The sequence below is a fragment of the Pipistrellus hanaki genome (assembly GCF_964339955.1).
Source record: "Pipistrellus hanaki genome assembly, chromosome: 2".
Taxonomy (NCBI): Eukaryota; Metazoa; Chordata; class Mammalia; order Chiroptera; family Vespertilionidae; genus Pipistrellus; species Pipistrellus hanaki.
Genome location: NC_140504.1, coordinates 72986983 through 73005836, shown reverse-complemented (window position 1 = coordinate 73005836; position 18854 = coordinate 72986983). Strand labels below are relative to the sequence as shown.

Here is an 18854-nt window from a genome sequence, read left to right as displayed (position 1 = left end):
GTCTTGGACAAGAAAATATTGCTTTATTGAATGCTGGTTAATATTCATTTGTCCAGACAGAATGCATAGATGGATTATCCTGGCAGGAGAAGGGAGGCCACAGTGAAAAGTTAAGTGACAGTTTTGACCAAAGTGCCATGAAAGTATCCCCCTCTTGCACCCTACACTTCCATGCACATGACCCTGGTGGGAATTTCTAAGGGCCAACCACGAGTCAGCTATGCATTATCCATGAGTCATGCATCATACATAGAGCAACAGGGGGCTCACAGTGCTGAACTAGCCACCACCAGGGAAGGATATTTCTTCCTACTGTTTCTTTCTACTTAACCAGATATTATGGCTGTCCCCATTTGCGGCCTAGGACCTTAGGTGCTGGTGAAAAGTGAAGATTTTAGGCCAGATTTCAACTGTGAGATTCTACTTCATTAGAGTTAGTTGGGGATGGGGAATCACAATGCAGTTTGTCCTTGGACCACACTATGACACGCTCTGGGAAACTCTGTCCAGGATGAGGGTGAGGGGACTGGCTGAGTGTTGTGAGAATTAGTCATTTTGTTGGTGTGATTGCTAAGGGCCCATCTTAGACCTTCCTTCATGCCTTTCACTGTTCGTGGCTAAATACTTCTTGGTTTTGGACTTCTTTGACCAGACTTGTGACCATTCATTTTTTTCTAGAACCCTGGTCAATCCTTGAATCTGTTCTTTGTTATCTAGGCTTCTCTGGTAATCATTTGCGCATCTTTTATTCTTTCTTCCATTCAACCAATACTAAGAACCTGTACTTGGTTTCAGGCTCTGTGCTGGGACACATTGCTTAGTAAGACAGATGTAATTCAGGTCATTGTGGGATCAGCAGGAGAGACAGTTAATTTAAACAGCTAGAGTGAGAGTATTAGATGCTGTAAAGGGATATGGGACAATGTGATCCAGTCCAGGTGGTATGGCAAGAAATGGATCTGGAAAGAGATGGACAGGCCCAGACCAGGCCTTATAAATCCTTGCCATTACACCTTGTGTCACCAACCCCACTCTACACTACAAGCACAGTTTTCTCTGAAGGTAGCAGTCTCTCTTCTCATTAGGGGCTTTTATTCACACAGCTCTGTCTTTCAGACTGGAACACTTCTCATCATCTCTGATGGAGTTTGGACTTTACATTTGAGAGTCGTGAAATATCTCTAAAATATTTTAAGCATTTAAGAACATATTTACTGAGTACATGTTTATATTGATTTTAGAGAAAGAGAAACATCGATGTGAAAGAGAAACATAGATTGACAGCCTCCCCCAAGCACCTTGACCAAAGGAATCAAACCCGAAACTTGAGCATGTGGCCTGAATGGGAATCAAACCTGTAACCTTTCAGTTCCCCAGGAGAACCAACTGAGCCACATGGTTGAGTCACAGTCTAGTCTGCATTGAGAAAGAAGGCTACAGCTGTGATGAAAAGATGGTGCAAGTGATTCAGAGTGAAGTTCGGTAGGTAGGAGAGATGGTGAAAAGCATCCAAAGAATACGTGAGGGAAGAGACTAAGGAAGAGAAATATCTCTTCCACTGTAACAGTGGCCTGCAGGGAAGATGTGCGTGGTGACGGTAAGTTGAGGATATTTTTATAGAAATTTACTGGGAGGGAGAAAAGAGTGACACTTGAAATGGTTCAGAGTACTTCAGATGAGAGTTTCTCACTCGGATAAATTCTTTGAGTGATATGTAGAATAAGGCAGGGACTCAACCTTATCAGCCAAAGAATCATACTAGTTACTTAGAAAAAAAACATTTTTTCCCCCTCAGATTGTGATTCTTTAACATTTAAAACTAAAAACAACTATAAAACATTGAGAAGTCAGGGGCACACTAGATCTTACAAATAAATGAAAGAGTGAAAGCCCTTTGTACACTAGAAAGTCGTATGACAATATTAGATGTGACAAACTGTAAGAAAGCAACATCTAGAACAACAAAAAGCATGACATCCGCTCAACCTTAAGATGTAATAATGGCTTTAGTATCAGAAATCTCTTTGTGAAGACTCTGAGGGCACCTTCAGCTTTCTGAACCATGTTAGACCTTTTCCTCCCAAAGAAGGATGGAGCCAGCTTTTTGAGAACTACATCCCTTTCCTATTTGCACTAAAAGTAAGATTAAATTGAGAAACTATCTTAAGAAAAAAAAAAAAAGAAAGAAAGAAACCAACTCACTATTTCATTGAGGCAAAGTTCAGCTCTTTCTTTTATCAGAAAGTTCTAACAACAGAGAAGGACTTCCATGGGGATTGCCTGCCCAAGCAGACTTTCCTCACAAATGCACAACTCTGGACAGATTTGGAATGTGCCATTCTTTTTGCAAAACGTTTTTCCACTCTTGGCCTTCCAAAACCCATAGTTCAAAGCTTCACTACTACTTTTTTCTGTGGGAGCAAATTGACCACAACACTATTAGAAAAAGACGTGAGTCAGTATGTTTGGCTCTTTGTTTCTTTGTGGTGTTCTCTGGAAAGAAATGATTGTAAGGAAAGAAAAGCAGGGAAAGAAAGACTAACTTCCTTTGCATCTTTTCCTTGAGGGGTGTTTGCTTAAAGCAGGCTATTATTGAGGTTTATATTAAGTATTTCCAAGTTTTGAAACAGGAACAAAGTCCACCATGCCCTTGTGAGGTAAGCTTTTGTTTTTCTCATTATACAAATAGATAAATTGAGTCACTGAACAGTGAGGTAATTTCCCTGGTCTCAGATGCATTAGATGAAAAGAAAACATGAACTTAAGGTTTTGAATTCCAGGTACCCCCTTTGATCATGTTTTTATTGGAAGCTGACAATCAAAATGTTAATAATCAGTATGTTAGGGAGATGAGGTTTTCTAGCTTAATAGAAATTCTACATCATATAATTTAGACACAAAATTGACTGTTGAACAACACTAGTTTGAACTGTAAAGTCCACTTATATGTGAATTCCCCCTCCCTGCCCTGTACTCTTTTGATCAGTGATTGGGAGAAATCCAGGGGGCCAACTGCATGCATGGTTCTACACCATTTAAATAGGGGACTTGAGTATTTATGCATTTTGGTATCTGCAGGGGGTCCTGGATATACCAAGGGACAACATGTAAGCTTTGGGGGAGTCAAGTTTTATACTGTGCAGGGGCTTGGTGCTCCTAATTCTGATTGTGCAAGGTTGAACTGTGTATACTTGTGTGTGTGTGTGTGTGTGTGTGTGTGTGTACATACACACTCATATATATTAAAATAGTTATTTTCAGCTATTCTTAGTCTTTATGGAATGAGACATTTTGAATAATTAATTTTACATGAATAAGGATCAAAATATGCATGTTTTCCTATCATATACTTAAATTACACAATTTTATTAATTCTCAAAAAAAAGCTACTATTATAAATATGTTAATATTTATATTCCAGGGTAATTCAGTGTCTCCCTCAGGAACTTCCCAAAGCTATATAACTACTTGTTTCCTCAATAAATGCCTTTATGCCTTTAAAATTCTTACCTTTTTTAAAGCTTCTTTTCCTATTCCTTTATTGCTAGGCTTCTATACTTCTTTCTGCTGTCAGTACATTTACTTATTGTAGCCCCTTTCCCTTTTATAATTAAGTATTCTAATCTGCAATGTTCTTAGTACACAGAAAACCATGTTTGTTAGAATTGTTTTTACAATAGAAGTAAATAGGTTTGAAATAGGGGCTTCATGTGATTGCTTATGAATATGAACCTTAATGAATGCTGTCTTTTATTCTGAATCATTTTGACTTACTTTTGTCCTCAGTTGTGTTCAATAGGGTGAGAGTTTTCAGAAATTGGAATTCTAGATAAATGAAAAGATAACTTAAGTATATTTTAATTCTAAAACTCAACTTGGAATAGTTTAATGTTCCTCCAATGATTAAGAAGCAATTATTGAAAGCAAAGAATCAGGGTTATTCTTGGGACCATCAGTACTCATTGTACTTGTTGATAACAAAATTAAGATTCCCTAACTATTTTAGTTGAAAGAATACCAGGTAAAAGATAGCTTCCTGTTTCATAGATTTTTATATAAAAGTGTATTGAATGTCTGAAAATACACTGAGTGGCAAGATTATTATGATCTCTGAATGCATAATAATCTGGCCACTCAGAGTGTGTGTGTGTGTGTGTGTGTAAATATATATTACACACACAGGTCTGGTTCATGAATTACACACATAGGTGGAGTCCTGGAGTCCAGCCAGCCTGGCCAGGGGGAGGGGACATGGCGGTTGGCTGGCCTGCCTACTGGTTGAACTCTTGGTCTAGGGGACAATTTGCATAGTAGCCTTTTATTATATAGGAATATATAGGATATACACTGAGCATTCAGAGATCATAATAATCTGGCCACTCTGTGTATGTTTAATGAGGTCCTAACTGGTTACTTTTTCTGCCACCTAGGGAGTGGACTAGAGCTTGAATATATTATCATCACCAGTCATTGAGAGCTTTTTGCTAGTGCAGATGGAAATGTGAGAAAACACCGGCCCCCAAACACCTTGATTGGTATGAAAAATATACAAAAAGTGGCCTCCCTTTAAAGAAAAGAAAAGGGGTCCTTACATTCCCTGTACATTTATGCTCCAAATGGCTTTTTATTGGTTTCTATATCTTTCAGCTGCAAACCACAGGTGCAGTTGAAATAATTCTTTATGGTGTATATCCCAGTTCTTGAAACAAAGTAGGTCTCCAATAATTATTTGTTGAATGAATGAATGAATGAATGAATGAATAAGTGAGGTTAAGATTGGAATAGAAAACAAACAAAACTAGGGTAATTGAACTTGAGGGCAAAATCTTTTAAACTCTCTCTATATATGGAGTTTAAAAGATTTTGCAATATTGAAACATATATATTATTGATTTTTTACAGAGAGGAAGGGAGAGGGATAAACAGTTAGAAACATTGATGAGAGAGTAACATCGATCAGCTGCCTCCTGCACATCCCCTCCTGGGAATATGCCTGCAACCCAGGTACATGCCCTTGACCGGAACCGTACCCGGGGCCCTTGAGTCCGCAGGCCGATGCCCTATCCACTGAGCCAAACTGGTTTCGGCTCTTTTAAACTCTTATTCTCTTTCTTCCTTTGTCTTTCTGAACTAAAATGCCTCCACTGTAGCTTTTAATTTCCCTTATTCAAATATTGGGCTTCTTAGAGTCATTTTCTTTAGGAAGATTGAGTTGAAAGATTTCTTAATAATTAAAGTACAGTGATAAAATGGGTACAACTTATTTATTTATTTTTATAGATTTTTATTGATTTTAGAGAGTGAAGAAGGGTGAGGGAGAAAAAGAGAGAGAAGCATTGATTGGTTGCCTCCTGTACTTGTCTTATCAGGGATTGAACCCACAACCTGTGTATGTGCCCTAATTGGGAATCACACTGACAACCTTTCACTGCATGGGATGACACTCAACTAACTTAGCCACACCGGCCAGGGCAAAAGGTTAGGACTTTTTTAAACTGGAAAATGAAATTTATGTAAGGTAGGATTCTGGTGTGTTGGCAATGAATACTGTAGGGAATACATACATGACTTAAGGTATATTACAGCATCAAAATGCAGGGGCCAGGATGCATTTGGGATGCCAAAAGACTCAATGGGAATTCTGTAGAGCACAGCAGCATAAAACTTCAAAAACTCATGGGATGAACCAAGACCTTAGTTGAGATACTCAGGACAGCCATCTTTTCCTGATGAGAACACAGCTTCCATAAAATGTGTAATGCCATGATGAGGAGAGGAAGGTGGCCTTGATCTGGAAGCAGTATGCATCATGGTAATTTCTTCCTTTGGGGAATTTGTGGGGAGAATAAAATAGGTTGTGGGTTCAATCCCTGATCAGTGCCATTTAGAAAAAGCCAACAAATAAAAAGTACATAAATAAATAAACCCTCCTTCTCACTAAGAATAATAAAACCCAAACTAAAAGACCAGGAATCTAAATTAGTGTACAAAGTTGCCCACATTTACCACCATGAAAAGCTAAGAGCAGCGCCCTGGAGTAGGAGTTGAGTTCATTAAATAAACTACAAGCAAAGGGATCCTTAGTGTCCTCATCTGCAAGCTGTAGAAAGGCACATTTGAAGCTTCTGCTCACCCCAATGCCCACTATGCTGGCACTTAAGTAAGCATTCAATAATCAGTAGTCACGGAGAATCCAAGATGGCTGCTCGGGTAGACACCTAACCGCAGCAGCACACAACAATTTCAATGGAATACAACTAAAATGTAGAGTGGACATTGCCCAGAGCTACAGGTAGTCAACTGACTGAAAATTCTACAACAAGAAGGAAAGAGAAAACCAGAAGGAAAATAAGAGGAGCTGAAAAAAAGCCTAAGGTACGGAGACATGCTGCGCGCTCACACGCACGCGCGCGGAGAGGTCGCAGCCGGAGAGGAGAAGAGGGCTGGGTGCTGCCCGGCGTTCCCTAGCAGGAAGGAAATAAAACCCCCAGCCTGGGCTGAACCCCCGAACCGGCAGCGCTGAGCCCCAAGTTATGGGCCAGACCCTGGGGACCCAGGCTCTGGCAGGGGGAGACGGGGCTGTGAGGTGGAATCTCAGGCGAGCAGCGAAAAGCAGGGCCCCCGGAGTCGCGTGCACATTGTGCGCAGAGGACTGAATGTTGACTCTGATGCTGGATTACCCTAGCCGGAAGGAACAGGGCCTCTGGCGGCGCTGAGCCTCAGTCCAGACTGCTCTGAACCCAGTTCTGGGCCAATCCCTGGGGACCCAGGCTCAAGTAGAGGGAGACGGGGCTGTGAGGTGGAGTCCTGGGTGAGTGGCGAAAGGCCGAGCCCCCGGAGTCGAGCACATTGCTTGCAAGGGAAGGAATGTTGACTCTGATGCGGGATTGCCCTGGAGGGAAGGAAATGGGAGCCCCGGCTGTGTTGGGCCCCAGTTTCGACTGCACTGAACCCCAGTCCTGGACCAGACCCTGGGGACCCAGGCTCGAGCAGGGGGAGAAGGGGCTGTGAGGCGGAATCCCAGGGGAGTGGCGAAAAGCGGAGCCCCCAGAGTTGCGCGCACTGCGCGCAGAGGACAGTCTGTTGACTCTGATCCTAGACTCCCCTAGCGGGAAAGAGAAAAAAAAGCTCCAGACTGGAGGAATGCGACAGGGAGCAGGAGCCCCTGCCGGACACCGGCCAGCCGGGCGCCGGCAGGGAGCCGGGCGATGGGGCCCCCAGGGCGGGGGGGTGCCCCTGAGCCTTTGACCTCTGAGCGCGGGCAATGGAGCCAAGGCCGTGGGCTGCTTCCTGGGCAGCGCCAACCCCCGCAACAGGCTGGAGCAGCGCGGGAGCCCGCGGAGAACAAAGGGGTGCCACAGGACAACCTGCTGAGCTTCCAGGACAAGGAGGAAGAAACCAAAGAAGTTCTCAATGTGAAGAAATCAAGTGAGAGCAAAAGATTGTAAAATTACTTAAGAAAGAATACAAAGAAGATCTTGAAAAATCAAAGACTAAGTCAGAACTCAACTCACCAGCCAACATTGCAACATATATGCGTTTAAAAAAAAAAAAAAAGGACAGAATGTTGGAACAGCAGCGGCCAGGCCTAGAGTGCCCAGGCACAAGGCAGTGGCAACCGGGCCTGGAGCAGCAATGGCCAGGCCCCAGAGCAGCAGCAGCCAGAACCAGAGCAACAACAGCCAGCACTGGAGCAGCCAGATCTGGGGCAGTGGCAGCCAGGCCAGAGGCGGAGGCAGCCAAGCCCAGGGTGGCCAGTCCAGGAACACCCAGACCCGGAGTGGCCGGGCCAGGAGAAGCTGGGCCCAGAGCAGCCGGGTTGGGAGCAGCCAGGCCCAGAACAGCAGTAGCCAAGCCCGGAGCATCCAGGCTGGGAGCGGCCAGACTCGGAGCGGCCGGGCCCAGGGCAGCCGGGCCCGGAGCAGCCGGGTCGGGTGAGGCCAGGCCCGGAGCAGCAGCTGCCAGGCTGGGAGCTGCTAGGCCCGGAGCAGCCGGGTCTGGTGCGGCCAGGCCTGAAGCAGCTGTTGCCAGGCTGGGAGTGGCCAATCCTGGAGCAGCAGCTGCCAGGCTGGGAGCGGCCAGGCCCGGAGCAGCCGGGTCGGGTGCGGCCAGGCCCAGAGCAGCGGCTGCCAGGCTGGGAGCGGCCAGGCCCGGAACAGCCAGGTCTTTTGCGACCAGGCCCGGAGCAGTGGTTGCCAGGCTGGGAGCGGCCAGGCCCGGAGCAGCCGGGTCTGGTGGGGCCAGGCCCGAAGCAGCGGCTGCCAGGCTGGGAGCGGCCAGGCCTGGAGCATCCAGGTCTTGTGCGACCAGGCCCGGAGCAGCGGTTGCCAGGCTGGGAGCGGCCAGGCCCGGATCAGCCGGGTCTGGTGTGGTCAGGCCCGGAGCAGCAGCTGCCAGGCTGGGAGCGGCCAGGCCCGGAGCAGCCAGGTCGGGTGCGGCCAGGCCTGGAGCAGCAGCAGCCAAGTCCAGAGCAACTGGGTCGGGAGCAGCAGTGACCAGACCCGGAGCAGCTGGTTGTGGAATGAACCAGAGCAACAGAGGCCAGGCTCAGAGCAGCCAGGTCCAGAACAGCTCGCTCCTCGCCTGCCCCTGCCCCACGGCTGCCTCTCAGACATGGCTGGAAACTTTTGTGGGAACTTGAGAGTCTGCTGAATCAAGTGATGAAGGATTAGATCTGGATATGTTGAGTTAGTATAGGGCTGGGGTGTTGATCTGTGAGTGCCTTGGGTGGGGCCTGGATGAGACTGGTTGACCTATTTGGAAATGTCTTTTGTGTGAAATGTATCATTGGGCATGTGGAGGTATTATTGATATGAGAAAATGCTAAGTAACTGATTTACTATCTGAAAAGGGATTTACTATCGGGGAAAGGGAGGGAGGAAGAGACTGAACATAAACTGTGCACCTATGGATGAGGACAATGGGGGATGGGGAGGGGGCGGGGGGTGGGGTGGGAACCTGGTGAAGGGGGGAAGAAATGAGGAACCTTTGTAATAATATGAACAATAAAGATTGATTAAAAAAAAAATCAGTAGTCACTATCATCAAATAACATTTATTGATCACCCTCTGAGTTCCAGACACTTTCTCACATACTGTCATATAAAACATTCATGACAAACCTGAGTGGTAGACTTATTTTAGAGCAGAGGAAAGGAAGATGTCCTCTGTCTTGGCCAGTGTGGCTGCATTTGCTGGTGGCAGAAGTGGGACTAGACCCCATGACTCATGCTAAATTCAAGTGCTTTTATTCACAGCGCTACAATGGCTTCTCATAGATGATTTCATTCAGGTGTTTTGATATTTTCTCCATAAGTGCATGTTGGCATTAATTAAAAGGAAGATCCAGTCAGAGAAATATGTTTCACATGATCTCACACATATGTAGAATTTAATGAACAAAATCAACTGATGAACAAAATAGATCCAGAGACATAGAAGCATGGACAAACTGTTTAATCTTAGAGGGAAGGGGGATGGAGGATGGATGGGGAAAGATTAACTGGGGAACTTCTATGCATATGTGCATAGCCCATGGACACAGACAGCAGTATGGTGAAGGCCTGGGGTGGGGTTGGAGTGGGTTATAAGGGGTCAATGGGGAAAAAAGGAGGATATTCGTAATACTTTCAAGAATAAAGATAAATTTTAAAATAAAATAAAATATCCTTTAAACAATGCAGGCTATTTATTTATTTATTTATTCATTTATTTTCTCTTACATTTATTGACTGAATTTATAAGAAGTTATTATTTACATTAAAGTAGCAGGTAAAAGGGCACACTATCTCCTGTCTAAACACAGGGACTGAATTAAACTTGGATTCTTTCATTTTTAGAAGAGCAAACGTATTCAGGTCAGCATGATTACAGGAAGCAAAGCTGTTATAAACACATGGTACCAGCACCACTGAGTTTGTAACACGTTAAAATACCACTTACTTTTATTTATTTATTTATTTTAAATTTTTTAACATTTAAATATTTTTAAGTTATAACATTTTATTTTATTTTATTTTACTTTCCTTATCCTCCTCACTTATGCCCTCACCCCCTCTGTTGTCTGTGTCCATTGATTAGGCTTATATGCATGCATACAAGTCCTTTATTGATCTCTCCCCTTTACCTCCACCCTCCCCTACCTTCCCTCTGAGGTTTGATGGTCTGACCGATGTTTCTCTGTCTCTGGATCTGTATTTGTTCATCAGTTTATGTTGTTCATTATATTCCACAAATGAGTGAGATCATGTGATATTTATTTTCCTCTGACTGGCTTATTTCACTTAGCATAATGCTCTCCAGTTCCATCCATGCTGTTGCTTGTGTGTCCTTTAAGATCATAAACTATATGGAAGACAACCTACAAACGATTCCCGCTGATTATCAGTGGGTTTCTTAGGCTGCTCGTCCTTCCACCAGTGCAAATCTGTTTGTCTACAGATTATTAATAGGATGTTGTGGATGATTTTTTAGAGATAAAATGTCAATAATTAGCAGTTAAAAAAAAAGAGCATAGGAATCTGATCTATTGGTTTCATATTCTGGTTCTGTTACTACAGCTATTTAAGTTTGCAGAAGTTACTTAACCTACCACACAGTTTCATGTCTCATAGGAAGATCAGAATAAAATGCTATAATGTAAAAAAGAGCTCTCAGCATTCTGTTTGGCACAGAGCAAACCTACAATAATATTAACCGCTATTATTGTTGAGAATTTGGGTTCTATTTTCTTGAAAAGCACATTTTTAGTCACTAAATCTGGTTTACTAAGTAACCTTACAGGTCATTCTGCTTTCCTTTGCTGCAGTTTCTCATATATGCTGCCAGAATGCTCTGGACCATTCTTGGATGTGGTATTATACATCATGGCTCATTTTGGATTCATAGAAAGAAAAGGACTTCAGGAGTTTATAAAATTTACTTACTCTTTTTACACCTCCACTGCCTCACATGTGAAATGTATATTAAATCCTTCCTTATGTAATTCAAATAAAGCAATGCATAAAAAATACATGTAAGAAACTATAAATTTCTCTATAAAGGTTACTTATTGTCATCATCATTGTCTTCACATTTAAAATTCCCTAATTCAGATATTTACTAACTAGAAGCCTGAGGCATGAAGATTCATGCTAGAATCTTACATTATGCATTTCGTTTCCCTGGCTGCTGGCACTGCCTTTCCACTCTGGCCCAGCCCCTTTCTGAGCAGGCTCTAGAGCTGCCTCTTTCTGCTCCAGCCCCACCTTCCTTCATTGCCCAGAGGCCCTGAGAGACCAGGTGTGGGGCAGAACTCCTGTGTCATTGCCATGGTGAAGACACAAGCATTCTGCCCTCCCATCACTAGGCGCCTATGTATGCAAATTAACCACAATCTTTGTTGGGTTAATTTGCATATCACTCCTGATTGGTTGGTGGTGTAGCGGAGGTATGGTAAATTTTACCTGTTTGTCTATTATTAGGTAAGATACTCTTTCATTGATGTGGTGGTAGTAAATTTTATTTCATAAAAGCAAAAGAAGTCATGAGTTCTTTCTTTAGTCACTGGCTCATGTCTGCAGATGAGAATTTTTTTTTAAAATATATATTTTATTGATTTTTTACAGAGAGGAAAGGAGAGGGATAGAGAGTTAGAAACATCGATGAGAGAGAATCATTGATCAGCTGCCTCTTGCACACCTCCTACTGGGGATGTGCCCGCAACTCAGGTACATGCCCTTGACCGGAATCGAACCCGAATCTGCAGGCCTACACTCTATCCACTGAGCCAAACTGGTTTTGGCTGCAGATGAGAATTTTATTCATATGTATTCCAATGTGATTTAAACACATGGTGATTCTTTTATGGCAAAATATAAAAAATTTATAAGTGAAATGCTATTGCTATCTTTACCATTTACTCTAGAGCTTGTTTGTGCTGCAATTTGTAAATATTTTACAAGGCAGGGTAAAATACAGACTCATAATTATTTCTCAATGTTTTCTGGCTCATGATAACAGGGTAAATTCTTTTATTCTTTTAAAAAAGTTTTCATTAAATGTTATTTCAGTCACTCTAAATAAACTTAGTTGTGAATGGAGAAGACACAGCTGATGGCCCTGGCTCCTTGAGAGTCTCCTGTGTCCTTGTCCCATTCTTCACTGAGTCAGGAGGAAGGCATGTGGTGTGACCAACCTCTGAAATCATTAAACATCTCCTGTAAACTGTTGCTGCTAGAGACTCACTCTGGTTTATTTTCTAAAGGCTTATTAATAAGTCAGAATCTAATCTGTAGCCAGACAATTTGATCACTGTGCTTTTGGCTTTGCCAGGCACTAGATTTTATGGCATAGTTGGCCTGTTGGCATGATGATTCCTAAGGGCCTTCGGGAAGCCAGTAAGTGCCAGGGCCACATCACTGTCAAATACCAAGGACATGCTACCGCCCCCGACCTGCTGGTAGAAGATTTAGCCTTCTTCAAAGTGCCTCAGGTTGTTCACCAGAAATAGAGACAAAACTGCTCTGGGAAAATCTATGCTAAAGAGTTAACTTCCTTCAGAAAGTGACTGTTTTGGATTCATGAGCACAATCTTTAGAAATGGTCATATTAAAAATTGAAGTAATTCTATATCTCAGCACTTAAAATATGTTTTTCTTTCAAAATGGAAGAGAAGAGGTTTAATAAATAATGGGACTTTCTCTTTCAGAGGCCCACTTCAAGTTGTTCTTCATCTCATTTTGTTTGTATAGCATTAAGGATCCAAGTAGTGGTACAATGCCATTGGAAGTGAGTTTAAACCATTAAAACAAAACAAAACAAAACAAAAGACAAAAGCCATCCATACTATTTAATTATTTATGTAGGGAAGACTTATTTAAGGTAATATAGCAATTAGAAGTTGACCCAATAGTCACAAAATGCATTGAACAGAACATATAATGAACTTTATTGTGGTCCTTCCTGGCACTTACTGGAGATACAGTACACAAAAGCATCTTATTCAACTTTCCCAGTAGTTTATATTATCATCAAGGGATACAAGGCACAGCACATGAAAATTTAAATATTCTGTGTTGGCTAATACAGCAGCCATTAGCCACATGTGGCTATTTAATTTTAAATATAAAGATATTATAGAAAAAACAATTTAGAAACTCAGTCACATTAGCCACGTTTTCAGTGCTCAGGAGCTATATGTAGCTGGTGGCTACCATATCAGACAGCTCAGATTGGGAACATTTCTATCACTGCAGGAAGTTCTAGAAGATATCCTGATGTCTTCTGCTCAGTGTTTAGGCAACACATAGCTGCCATTTATAGTAACTGCTGGTCAACTGAGAATAGGAAGAGATCAATGCAGCTGCAATATTTTGAAAAACTTAATAAAACGCTGAATTTATGGTTATTTTGAGAGGTGAAGAGGACAATGGGGGATATTCAGCATAGAAAATAAAAAGGAATGCTTGTGGGAATAATAGCCTGTCTGTCTTAGATTAAATTCCTGTAACAGTCTGGAAAGGGATACAGATGGAATGGTGGATTGGGGTGGAGGTTGAGGAACATAACTACCAGCCTAAACTGTTTGTTCTATATTTCAGAACTTCACTGAATTTAAAAAAAAAAAATCCTCACTGAAGGATATGTTTTTCATTTATTATAGAGAGAGGAAGAGAGAGAGAAACATCAATGTGAGAGAGAAATACTGATCAGTTACCTCCTGTAAGTGCGTCCCAACCAGGGATTGAAACTTCAAACTGGGAATCCAACCCACCATCTTTTGGTATATGGGATAACACTCCAACCAACTGAATCACACTGGCCAGGGATCCACTTAATATCTTTGAGCAGAGTACTACTGAAAGTTCTAGGACAGTGGCACCAGCAAATATGTTTTTCTTATGTAATTTGGTGTACAGAAAGCCAATATTTAATATTAGCATACCAGTGGGAATTCATCTTGTGCCCCATTGTTAGCTCCAGAGTTGAGCCTAGTAACATTCTATGTGGTGTGTGTGCACAGGCACATGAATGCACTTAGGTCAAGCTGGATCTTGGAACAACATACGGGATGGAGAAAAGGATATTTAAAGCCTTCTTATCCACCATCATTGCATTTTAGCCCCCCATTCTTTTATTTCTTTCCTCTTTTTCACATTTATTAAGCTCCTATTATGTGCCAAGTATTGAGGTTGAAGAGATAAGACAAAAATCCTTGTGCAAGGAGCTCACAATCTTGTACCTAAAACAAGCCAAGGCCATTACAGAGTGACCATGGCCACGGGAGGGCTGTGCACAGGGCTAGGGAGTGTGGAGGAGGTGCACAGTGTACTGCGGTGCAGGCTGGCTATAGGTGTGTCTTTTCAGAGGACACCTGATCTGAATTTTGAAGGAGGGGCACAAATTAATTCAGTGATTAAGAAGGGAATACTATATGCAGAAAGGGAAGGTCAAATACAAAAGCAAAAATGTTTAGCAGAATGTGACCAAATGGAAAGTGCTAGTTTCCTCTTTTGTCTTCGGTATAGTAAGAAGGAAGGGCTTGAGATATACTTATTGCTGTGAATACCCTCACGGCAGGTTAAGCAGTAGGTATAGACAACATAGACTTTTGTCTAGGTGACTCACATGGCCTGGGGGAATTGTTTAAGTTGTCTTGACTTTCACCATTTGGTTGTGGATTGTAATAAATATAACACCAAAAAAAAAAAATGTTCTAATGAGCCATATTCAGGTATCCTCAACATGCCTAGTACCTTGTTCTACTCTGTTTCTCATATAATCATGGGGATTTCTACTGCCTTCGGAGTGACAGGCTAGGTTGTCATTCTCTTGACCAGATCAATGCCAAGCAACTTGGGGAGAATTTATGGAGAAACCTTAGCCCTTACAAATTACCCTAGGGAGAAATGATAGTTGCTGTGTGTGTTTTCTAGTTACACAGTCCTTACTTTTTTGGCTCTAAAATGACAGCATGCTTTTAGGAAAAAAATACAAGAAAGAAAAAGAAATTAAAAACAGTATTAAACAAGAAACAGAGCCAGTCGGCAGTGTCTAGGAACAGAGCCACTGGAATTCTCTCACTTTATGAGTCAGAGGTATTGTCATAGGGAGTTAATGTTGTTTTTTTCTCTCTCCCCATTTATGAAGACTAGAGGCCTGGTGCACAAAATTCATGCACAGGGGAAGAGTGGAAGGGTGTCCCTCAGCCCAGCTTGCACCCTCTCCAATTTGGAACATCCCTCTCACAATCCAGGATTGCTGGCTCCCAACTGCTACCCTGTCTGCCTGCCTGATTGCCCCTAACCTCTTCTGCCTGCCAGCCTGCTCACCCCCTAACCACTCCCCTCCAGCCTGATTGATACCTAACTGCTCTCCTACAGTCCCAATTGCCCTCAACTGCCCTCCCCTGCTGGACTGATGGCTCCTAACTGCCCTCCCCTGCTGACATGGTCACCCCTAACTTCCCTCCCCTGCTGGCCTAGTCCCTCCCAACTGCTCTCCCCTGCTGGCCTAATTGCCCACAACTGCCCTCACCTGCTGGCCATCTGTTTCCATATGCAGTCAGCCATCTTTGACCACATGGGGGTGGCCATCTTGTGTGTTGGAGTGATGGTCAATTTGAATATTACCTCTTTATTATATAGGATGAGACATCATTAGAGGCAGCATGGAGGAGTTGGGAGACAATGGAGTTTGGAGTGTGACTTGGATTTGAATACTGTCTCTGACCCTTCTAGCTGTGTGATCCTGACTAAGTAGATGCTCAATTTTTCTCATCTTTAAATTGGGAACAATAATCCCACCCTTGTAGGGTTAGTATAAAAAGACAGAGATAGCCAAAACAGGTTTGGCTCAGTGGATAGACTGTCAGCCTGTGGACTCAAGGGTCCCGAGTTTGATTCCAGTCAAGGGCTTGTACCTTGGATGTGCAGGAGGCAGCTGATCGATGCTTCTCTCTCATCGATATTTCTGACTTTCTATCCCTCTCTCTTCCTCTCTGTAAAAAATCAATAAAATATATTTTAAAAACCCAAAAAACAAAACAACAACAATAACAACAAAACCCCCAAAAACAGAGATAATGAGATCAGCACAGTGCCTGGTCCTACTGACACTTAATAAGCAGTATCTCTTATCAGTGCCTGGTCCTACTGACACTTAATAAGCAGTATCTCTTATCAGTGCCTGGTCCTACTGACACTTAATAAGCAGTATCTCTTATCTTCAATGTAGAAAAGATTCCTAAAATATCAGTAAGCATGTTCCTGTTATAGGAAATAGCTGCCCATTGATGATGAGGAAATTAATGCTCAAGGAAGATGCTTGGCTAATGATCTCGATTCAGGGTGTTTAAGGTGAAACAGAATTATCAGCCCAGAGATAAATGAGCTAAGTCATAGAATTATCTAGGCTCCTTACTTATTGGATTTATTGCTCATTGTTGGCCTTTTCTCTATTTATAACACAATATCCAGACAGTGGAAAAGGGAAGGAAGAATTCATTTCAATCTGTTCGACTTTGACCACCCTCCCTCTCTTCCTTCTAACCTTCTATCCGCCCATTCATCTATCAAGAACTTGTAAAATACTTAAAATTATTCCACTATTTCTACTACTACTACATAAAACAGAGTTGGGGGCCTAAGATGTTCATCTGCTTCTTTCTTTTTCATCTGGGTTTGGAAATCACACTGGGATTCTTTTGTATTTTATTGGTTGACATAACACATAATCTATACAGACAGCCAGTGTGTATTACATCATATTTAGAAACACTGAAAGTACCATGTCCCAGTAGATCTTGAAGTAATGAAGAAGGACAGCGACTCCTAAACTGTTCCAAAACTGATCTATAAAATACCAGTCCCAAGAGATGTTCTCAGGTTGGGAAGATTTGTCATTGATTAAGTTTAGGACACATTATTAACTAACTTTTTTAAAGAATGAAAATAGCCCTGACCAGTTTGGCTCAGTGAGTAGAGCATTGGCCTGCGGACTGAAAGGTCCCAGGTTTGATTCTGGTCAAGGGCATGTAGCTGGGTTGCGGGCACATCCCCATTAGAAGGTGTGCAGGAGGCAGCTGATTGATGTTTCTCTCTCATTGATATTTCTAACTCTCTCTCTCTCTCTCCCTGCCTCTCTGTAAAAATCAATAAAGTATATTTAAAAAAAGAAAATATATGTAGCATATTAAGGTATTTAAAAAATTTTGCAGAGAATATAATTGATCATATTGTTTTACTGAGTATTTCTAAAATTTATTTGCCCTCACACCTTTTTTCTGTCCCAGATGTTACTGTTTTGAAAGACACTTTGAAAAATGTTGAAAAGTCCCACTCAGACATTTTACTCAAAATTTCATCTTTCTTCAGTTAAAATAAAAATTTTAAATCACAAAATCTTTTTGTGTGTATGAGAAATTATCTTTTGATTGGTGCAAAAATATGGACAGGTGAAAATATAGGTCTTTCTTAAGCCATAATTTTAATTCCTTTCCCTTTTCTGCTTATTCTTGACCTTATCTGACCCTTTGAGACACGAGGAATTTGTTCTGGATTCTAAAACACAAAAATGTTCTTGCTATATCTTGGAAGGTTATGTGCTTATTTGGAATTTTATTCCCTTTTGCCTTGGTTCTGTATAAATACCATGAGCCATGGTACTATAACTATAATCCATTCACTATACTAAGTAACAGTAACAACATATGCATAAGTAGCATCATTCTATAAAATACTTGGCATGAATTCCAGTGTCTCTAAATGGTAAAGAGAGTAGTTATTTGAGAACCATTCTTCTATGTAAGATAAATTAAGGCATAGAGATGATCAATGACTTGCCTGAAGCTCCAGAAAGAGTCAAGGTGTTTTTGAAATTAAAATACTGAAGATTTTCTGGAACAGAGATTTTCAGGCCACATGCATACCAACTTCCTGGCGTCATTTCTATTGACATCAGAAATAGCCTTAGAAAGAGGACTGCTCTGTTCTCTTGTGAATGTCATAATTTTTACAAAGCAAACAGTCCTTCTCTGATGTGCCAGGGATATTTTCCTTTACAGTCCTAATTGATCTCAATCCCCCAAAGGATTCTGAATTATGCAAATATCTCAGGTCTTAACAAGCCATCCCTACACAGTGGTGCAATGGAAATGTTCAGGAAAGTGTTCACTTTGGTCTAGGCAAGGCTCTGGCTGTTCCCTGGAGAGACCCAGAACTAGGAGTGCAGGTTCTGGGCCATCTCGGTTGGAGATCCAAGCTCCCTAATAAGCTAGATCCTGCTTGGCCCGTTATGCCTCCTGCTTTCTTCCAGTTCCCTTCCCCCGCTTCTGTTGACAGGAGGGTCTAGTCCTGGCAGGGCCTCAGGACTGACTTCCCTTTTAAACTCATGAGAGCCCTCTGTGCTTGTCTCTCGTTGACACCCAGCTGCCAGGGTGTATTTGTTACTGAACTGAACACTTAGTCTTGAGCATTTATTGTGGTCTGGTGGTGGCCTTGGAAATAACATTTTCAAGATTGCTTTGGTTTTCTTTCTAATAAACTTCTAGAAGCCTGGACATTTCTGGCATTGCTGAAATGTAGGTGATTTATTCCTAGAGGCTTACCTTGGCTTTTTTTTTATTTTTTATTAATGGAAACCAACAATGTGATATTTTAGCTACTGGTGGCAAAGGATACCTTACTTTGCCTCTTTTCAGAAAAATTCAAATCTAAAGGCCCCTCTGGGAATAAGTCAGTTTTTTATCCCCAGGCCCCTGGTTCCCTCTACTGGTGAAGGACTCCCCTCCCCACTCATTTGAACAGCAGGGATTTGGAATAATCTGGGAGCTGGAAGGGATCCTAGACATGTTGTTTAACTAGGAATTGTGGATC

The 18854-nt window shown here is 42.1% G+C and overlaps 2 long non-coding RNA genes across 2 annotated transcripts in view; one reads left to right on the top strand and one right to left on the bottom strand.

Moving 5' to 3' along the window:
* LOC311618190 overlaps nucleotides 1–18854 on the bottom strand; it is a 47752-nt gene that overhangs the window by 22278 nt on the left and 6620 nt on the right. The window lies entirely within an intron of this gene.
* LOC311618186 overlaps nucleotides 290–18854 on the top strand; it is a 51540-nt gene continuing 32975 nt past the window's right edge. Inside the window, exon 1 of the long non-coding RNA XR_014794252.1 lies at nucleotides 290–1597. This is a non-coding gene — a long non-coding RNA (uncharacterized lncRNA). The remainder of the gene's footprint in view (nucleotides 1598–18854) is intronic.